This window comes from Mus caroli, chromosome 14, assembly GCF_900094665.2.
Source record: "Mus caroli chromosome 14, CAROLI_EIJ_v1.1, whole genome shotgun sequence".
NCBI lineage: Eukaryota > Metazoa > Chordata > Mammalia > Rodentia > Muridae > Mus > Mus caroli.
The window spans coordinates 40,388,463-40,394,611 of record NC_034583.1 but is presented as its reverse complement, the minus strand read 5'-3'; positions in this window follow the sequence as shown (position 1 = coordinate 40,394,611).

Genomic DNA, 6,149 nt, shown 5'->3' with positions numbered 1-6,149 from the left:
ATGGCTGAAACCTGTGTGCCAGGAGCTGGGTGATGCCTGGAGTCACAGTATCTTCCTTCCAGGATGGGGAGGATAATACCCTATTTTTGAGTAGATTTGGTCGTGTCTGTGAAGCATCTATTCTGGCTCCTAGCATGCATTTGAGGTTGATATGCGGAAAATCAACATCATGATACTTATTACTGTGAACTCTGATGCTGCAGGTAGCAAGGGCCAGCAGAAGTTTTGGTGGTCACTCTTGGTCATCCTGTTGGGAAACTTCCATTGTGGCTGAACTGTTCTGAATTGTCCTCAGGACTTGGGGATGAAGGAAATTTAAATCTACATCTCTACCTGTTCCATGAAGCATCATTAAATAGTGCACTGTAGAGGAGTAAGGCATAGGGAGGCCTGGATAATTCCCTGTGAACTCGGGGCAAGTGAAAAGGCCTGTAGGAAAACTTGTTCTGTATCATTGTCTTCCCTCTTCCCAAGTCTCTTTCTAAGATGGCTGCAGTTGCTTCCCAGAAAGCCAGCAGTTACAGAGCACGCTCAGAGCTGCCCTCCAGGAACTTCATTCAGATAACTGGAACTCTGTGTTGAGAACGAATGGGCTTAGAAGCCAAAAGGATGTGGGAAGACTCTGTCATTGGGTGTGTTGCCTGTAGTCTGGCAGCACCCAGGTTTGGAATATCACTTCCTATTTTTGATCATCTTCACTGATACAGCAGAAATGGGTTAATCATCTCTTACTACCCCCACGAGATCAAACCTAGAGTCTCCTGAATGCCAGGCAAGCACTTTACCAATTCAGCTACATCCCCAGCAAGGGGTAAGTCACTTCTTTGAAGACTACAACAAAAAGTTCAAGAGCCTGGGTGGCTGGGAGAGGCTCTTCAAAGAGGAGGTTGACAAAGTACTGGGCAAGGGGTCAGAACCCCTGGCCCTGGCTGTGTCAGACGCACTGTTGGATCTCTCAACCACATCCACATCCTTCAAATGAGGTGGCTGACACCATTAGCGGGGATTATCTCCGAACGGTGAGATTATAGGGACGGCTTTCACTCTTCACTTGAGACAGCTTTACTTTTTTTTCCTTTTTAAAATAAATGCTTACATTATTTTAACGATATAAACTTTAAAAATGCTATCATCTGTTCACTTCATTGTGAGTGGGGGAGTGTGTATGCTTCTGAGGGGGCATGTATCATGACAGATGTGGCAGTCAGAGGACAGCTTGAAGGAGTTAGTTACCTCCATCCATCATTGTGAGTTTTCAGGATGGAACGCATGCCATGAGGCAGTAAGCACTCTACTCACTGAGCCACCTCGGTGACAGTCCCTACAATGTGAAATTTCCATGGAATTATCCTTCCAGTGAGACTATGCTGGGCATGGCCGAGCAGGGGTGCCATCAGAGGCTGGCTCTGACCTAAGGTGGCTATGACTGGACATTTCTGTCTCAAGATAACCTCCTTGGGTATCTCCAGGCTTGACACTTGATGCTTGTGCCCTTCCGCGCTAAGGCCACCAGAAAGTTCAGATCACTGGTTCTCTCCTATGGCTGCATCCTAGCACAGGTACCTGCATAGTGAGCTCCCGTGGATTCCTGAGCCAGGTTCCAGGGGATGTCAGTTGGGTGGGACCTAGAAACCTACACTTATTCTGAAGTACTCTGGCTATTTCTCGTGCCATCGGGCGGCTACAGTGATATTGTCTGTGACATTTTAACATTACTAGGTGATTCCTTTAGGGTTTCCCAGGTGCCAGGATCCAGACCAGAAAACATAACCACCCATGGACAAACCATGTAGACTGGTGACCTCAAACACAACCATGACCTGCCAGTGCCCCACACACAGGTGCAGGATTAGTGACGGGACATGCACGCCTGGCCCGGTGTGTTTTGACAATACTGCGTTCCCTTACCCTGTCCACAATGCACTGTTCCTTCTCCGTTCCCACAACGGGGGACACCTGACAGACAGCAAATTAACATGCAGTTATAACAAACCTCAGAAACAAACAAACAAACAAATGGCTGGGCATGAAGTGTTCTTGGTTTCTGGAGAATTCAGTCCAATTTGCCATCCATATCAAGGTTGGCTTTTGATGCTGTTGATGGGAAAGGCTGTGAACAAAACAGCCTTTCTCTGCTAATTAATTCCCTTCGAAGAACTCTAAAGATCTTTAATTACACAGTTTGAAAAGCAGCAGTCACCCGATCGGGGCGATCGCCCGTGTGGCGTTCCTCACTCTGCCCACCTGAATGAAATATTTTCTTGTTTTCCCGGCTTCGAACACCTAGGATGGGCTTGCAGTAAATCCTGTCAACTCTACGCCTTACAAAAGTACTCTGATGTCAGGTATAAAGAATGCCCCCTACAGCTTAATGTCTGAGAAAAAAATTCCTGGGGCTGCGAACAAGGAAGGGTTTTGTCTCCTTAATGCCCAGTGCTCGATCGAGTGGAGATAGTGCCTCCATCCATAATCTATGAGTGAAATTAAAGTTGTTGAAAGACATGGGGTAAACCAGAAACCTTTGTTTCTTTACCAAACAGGAAGAAAAAATTAAAGCACTAAATGTTTTAGCAGATTTACTCAATTTCCAATTCAACCACAAGTCTAGAGCTTCAAGAAAGCAAAATCTCCCCTCTCTCTTTTTCTCTCTCGCTCTCCCTTAATCTAACCATCTTTAAATGCACACACATGTGCAATATGACATAGTGAACCAAACTATTATATGTGTGTGCGCATATGTGCACATGTATGGTGTGGTGGTGGCGGTGGTGGTGGTGGTGGTGGTGGTGGTGGTGTGTGTGTGTCTCTGTGTGTGTGTGTGTGTGTGTGTGTGTGTGTGTGTGTATTTGACCTGCAGGGAAGTCGGGGTGAAGAGAAGACTATACAAGCTTGAAGGTGAACTAGGCCAGCCCAGTGGTGGTTTGGGCGAGAGCCTCGATCAGCCTTTGGGAAAACCTGAACAATCTACTTCCTCTCACCTCCCAAATCTGGAAGGTTCCATTCCTCCCAGCAGGTCCAAGCAGCAAACTGGAAAGCAGGGAGGGCATCAGATCCGCTGTACAAGAGCACCCTCTGCCAGCTGGCACCGAGGACTGGCTGGGGAGGCCTGTGGGCCAGAGGTAGGGGAAAGAAAGGGCAGAGCTGTGCAAAGCCTGGCGCTGGAGGCCAGACTGGAGAGAGATTCTATCTTCCAACCTAGACGGCACACTCACCTCTGAACAATAGCCGAGCAGGCAGGGGCAATGCTGATTTCCAAGGGCTCTTCACATTAATCCTTCCCCAAAACCCAGTCCCTAGGAACCTGAATGGTCCTCCAGTCACCCATTCAGTAGAAAATGACGGGTGATTTTTGCCCTTGTCTCCTGAGATCTCCGGTGAGCACCGCTGCCCTGGCTGACATGTGTTTGTAAAGATAAAGTACAGGGCTACTTTAGGGGCCCTCCCAGGCTATTACAAAAGCAAATGCTGCCAGCTTGGGCTCTGGGTGGCTTTTCAGAATTGAACTGTTAATTTTTTTTTTTAAATGTGCAACTCTTTCCGAAAAGGATTTGAAGCAACTTAAAATAAAGACAACCACAATAAGGTCATTCAACTAAAAATTTAAAAAGGCAATGCCTTGAAAAGGAGACAGGAACACGCACTGGATAGAACATGTAACAGAGTTCCTATGACTTAGCACCAGGTCACACCCTGAGCTTCCTGGAAGACAGTGCAAAAAAGGTCAGCCAGTTAAATAGTTTATACAGTCTAGTAGCGGGAAGGAGGATGGGTCCTGGAAGAAGGCGAGTTCTTCCTTTTTGCTTTGTTTTAGGACAGTTTACATAGAGAACTCTAAAAAACATCATACATATTATGTTCTAATCAATTCATGAAATTATTATTGTAGAGCTCTTATACAGCAAATACAGAAATGGTTCCAGTATACCTGTTTGTTTGTTTGTGTCTTTCCTTCCTTCTTTCCTGTGTGTGTGTGTTATTTTGCCTTTTGTTTTTTGTGCTTTTTTGTTTGGGCTTTGTTTTATTTGTTTATCTGTTTTCTTGTTTTTGTTTTATTTTGTTTTGTTGAGGCAGGATCTCACGTAGACCGGGGTGGTTCTGAACTCATGTAGCCTAGTCCTTCTGGTCCTTCTGGCTCAGCATCCCAAGTACTGGGATTACAGAGGTGTGCCATGATGCCTGGCCTTGACGTACCTATTTCTTGCTATAATTTTTGGCATCAGCCACAGCTCAGAAATAGTAACTTAGTAGAGGCGAAGAAGAGATGGAAAATGACTTGACTGAGATCATGCCAGCTCCTGATGTTTCATTGGCTATTGTGAGACACCTACTAAGTGCCAGGTACTAGACAGGTGTACAGACCAACAAAGATGTGGACAAAGCCCTCCCGCAGAGAGGGGTGTGATTTAAGCACCTGCTTTAAAACCCTCTGTCTCCAGAGAGGTGTGTTAGCAGGTGTAACATAACAGACAGGGGCCATTGACATTGGAGTCTCAGAAATTCCTAGCAGACTGCAGTAAACGCTGATGATAGCTGGGCTCTGGCTGAGCAGTGTAACCACACCAACACTGTGCTTTAACAACCTTGCTGTTGGCTTCACTCTGCCGGACTCAGTAATTCCGGGAGTCGTAAAGATACAGGACAAAATTCAGAATGAGCTGGGAGATGGTTTCTCCTTGTCTTCTCATGGCTTGGTCTCTACTCCAAGTGGCAGTTTTCTTTTCTGTGTTATTAGCCAAAATTGTCCATCTTGGTCTAAATGAATCCACTTTTAGACTAATCAACTCACCACTGACTAGTGGGAAGGGTTGCTTGCTCTGAAGTATAGCTGCTGACTGTTTCTGCGATGATTCCCTGGGACCCGGAGATTTGAGTACCTGAAGACTTGAGAGTCTTGGGGAGGCTGTTGGAATATGTCTGTTTGGCTTCAGTGGAAAAAAAAAATATCCTAATCATTTGCCGTATTTGTACAGTTGGATTTAATTCTTTTTCTTTAATATTTTTCCCTTTGGCTGACCTTGACCTCACAGCAATTCTCCCTGTTGTCTTGGAATGATGGCTGTGTGCCACTAGTGGTTTCCTTCTGCTGCTGTATTAATCAGAGCTCTTTAGCACAGTGGGACAGACAGCAGACCAGTGTATATAGATCATACATTCTGGGATTCCCCAGAACGACTTAGAACTAACAGGGGGCTGAGCACCTGCACAGTGGTAGGTAGCTGCTCAGTCTATGAAGATGCACACCTGTAGTACCCACATAGTGCTGACTGCCTGCAAGATACTTGGAGAGTGGCTTGTCTGAAGTCCTTGTCGGAAGGCAGAAGAAGCTGTCTTTTGACATCAGTGGAGGATATTAGCACCACCAGCACCACCAGCACCACCACCACCATCACGACTATCAGCAGCATCAGCAGCAGTAATGGGGTAGTACACTTACCAGCAAAAGAGAAAGCAGGCAGGCAAGTGTTGCTGCTTCTCCTTGAAGCTCTTTGTATTTGGGTCATCCAAAGGCGCTGCTCCCTCCGGGGGGAAGAAGTCTTTTCTCCTCAGTTCTTCTTTTCCAGAAATGCCCCCAGAGACCCTCCCAGAGACCCTCCCAGAGACCCTCCCAGAGGCACACGTGTTGGCTCAATCTGTCAAGTTGCCAGTCAAGGTTAAGTGTCTTAGTCAGGGTTTCTATTCCTGCACAAACATCATGACCAAGAAGCAATTTGGAGAGGAAAGGGGTTATTTGGCTTACACTTCCATACTGCTGTTCATTACCAAAGGAAGTCAGGACTGGAACTCAAGCAGGTCAGGAAGCAGGAGCTGATGCAGAGGCCATAGAGGGATGTTCTTTACTGGCTTGCTTCCCCTGGCTTGCTTAGCCTGCTCTCTTATAGAACCCAAGACTGCCAGCCCAGAGATGGTCCCACCCACAAGGGGCCTTCCCCCCTTGATCACTAATTGAGGAAATGCCTTACAGTTGGATCTCCTGGAGGCATTTCCTCAACTGACGCTCCTTTCTCTGTGATAACTCCAGCTGTGTCAAGTTGACACAAAACTAGCCAGTACAGTTAAGCATCACAGAAACTTTTCTAGTTTACTCCTTGACTTCTGCTTATGCCTATCAAGAAATTATATCAACAAGTCATCCTGTATCTGACCATATT